This window comes from Vombatus ursinus, unplaced genomic scaffold (genome assembly GCF_900497805.2).
Source record: "Vombatus ursinus unplaced genomic scaffold, bare-nosed wombat genome assembly UNPS02014791.1, whole genome shotgun sequence".
Classification (NCBI taxonomy): Eukaryota; Metazoa; Chordata; class Mammalia; order Diprotodontia; family Vombatidae; genus Vombatus; species Vombatus ursinus.
Genome location: NW_020954569.1, coordinates 22,736,420 through 22,738,539, shown reverse-complemented (window position 1 = coordinate 22,738,539; position 2,120 = coordinate 22,736,420). Strand labels below are relative to the sequence as shown.

The window sequence follows — 2,120 nt, the reverse complement described above, 5'->3', positions numbered from 1 at the left end:
TATTTTGTTGAATATCCATCTCTTCCCCTGAAAGATCATGCTCATTTTCACTGTGTAGTCAATCCTTGGTTATAATCCAAGCTCCTTTGCCTTATGGAATATCATGTACCATGCCCTACGATCTTTTAATGTACAAGCTTCAAGGTCCTGTGTAATCCTGATTGTGGTTCCATGATATTAAAATTGTTTCTTTCTAGCTGCTTGCAGTATTTTCTCTTTGACCTGATAATTTTGGAGTTTGGTTACTATATTCCTTGACGTTTTCGATTTGGGATCTCTTTCAGGAGGTGATTGGTGGATTCTTTGCATGGCTATTTTACCCTCTGGTTCTAGGACCTCAGGGCAGTTTTCCTTTATGATTTCCTGAAAGATACTGTCCAGGCACTTTTTTTCATTGTGATTTTCAGGTAGACCAGTAATTTTTAAATTGTCTGTCTTGGATCAATTTTCCAGGTCAGTTGTTTTACCAATGAGATATTTTACATTTTCATCTATTTTTTCATTTTTTTGTTTCTGTTTAACTGATTCTTGCTCTCTCATAGTCATTAGCTTCCATTTGCCCAATTCTAATGTTAAACAGATTTTGTACCTCTTTCCTCATTTGGCCAATTGTATTTTTGAAGGACTTGTTTCCTACAGTTAATTTTTGTCTTTCCTTTTCCAAGCCATTGACTCTTTCTTGCATACCTCTCATTTCTTTTCCCATTTTTTCTTCTACCTCTCTCATTTGACTTTTAAAATCCTTCTTGAGCTCTTCTAAGAAGGTTTTTTGGGCTTCAGACCAGTTCATATTCCCTTTTGAGGTTCCAGATGTGGGTTTGATGAAAGTGTTGTCCTCTTCAGAATTTCTGCCTTGATCTTAACTCTTCCCATAATAAGAATCCATAACACATTTCTTTTTGCTCTTGGTGTTTGCTTATTTCCTTGACTTTAAAGAGGTTGAGCTCTCCTGCTGGGGAGCAGAAGGCACTGACTGTTTATGTGCTGGGGCCTCAGGTGCTGGCAGTTGGAGGCTGTAGGGTTCTGGCAGCTTACCTGGTGTTGGGCTGGAATCAGCAACACTGGAACTATAGAGGTAGGATTGGGTACTGTAGCCCCTGGAGATTTCCTGCTCACCCAGGCCTTTCCTTCCTTTTGCTTTCTTCAGCTTCTTTCAGATGGACATTGCAGGATGTTTATCCACCTGGCTCTGCTTCCCTTAGTTTTGCTGAGGCACTGGGAGACCAGTTTGCTGTAGAATGCCCAGGCAACTGGTGGTTTTCCAAACTGGTTTCTGCCGGTTCCCCCCGCCCTCAATAAGGCATTCTGGGGTCCTGGTGTTGGTGTTTGCCTGCTCTACCACCTGGCTTTCAGGATCTTCTCCTAGTATGCTGGGGTGGGGCTTTCTTTCTTTTTTTTAAGCCAAGAATTTCGTATTGTTTTTATTTTACAGCCATCTATGCCATGAATTCAGAAGGGATCGTTTCCAACAGCTCAGGTTCCTTGCCATTGGTTCTCACAACGTGTGCTTCTCTAGGTGGAGCAGGCTGGTACATCATTTGAACCCAAGTGCCTTTTTCTTTGGCTTCCTTCTTCTTCTGATCATTTTCCTTTACCCACTTCAGGAAGCTATCTCTGCTTTTAGAATGCTTAATATGTGCAATACGCACATTAATTCTCTTGGCTAGAATCTTGCCCTTAACCTGTTTGTTTACAACAGTGCCTACAGCATGTTGAGTAACATTATAGACCCATCCAGTCTTGCCATGGTAACATTTGTGGGGCATTCCTTGCTGAGCCATGCCTATACCTTTGATATCTACAATATCAGCTTTCTTGTATATTCGCATATACATAGCCAAAGGGACAAAACCATGTTTTCGAAAGGGCCTAGAAAACATGTATCATTTCCCTCTCCTTTTTCTTTTTGTGTTCCTCATTTTGGCAACTCACTCAAACGCTATCTCCTGAGCTTCCCTGGAAAGGAAAAATATGCCAAGATGCAGGAGCTGCACAAGCCCGTGTACCTGGAATATCAAGGTGGGGCTTTCTGCTAGCTTGCTGGGACACCTTCACTTCTGTACTGCTCCCCTTCACCCAGGGTGAGTGGGAAATTTCCCATGAATCCCTCAAGTTACCTG

At 42.0% G+C, this 2,120-nt stretch overlaps 1 pseudogene; it reads right to left on the bottom strand.

The window, feature by feature from the left end:
• Positions 1–1,436: 1,436 nt before the first annotated feature.
• On the bottom strand, positions 1,437–1,919 carry LOC114047836 (annotated as a pseudogene).
• Positions 1,920–2,120: the final 201 nt, after the last annotated feature.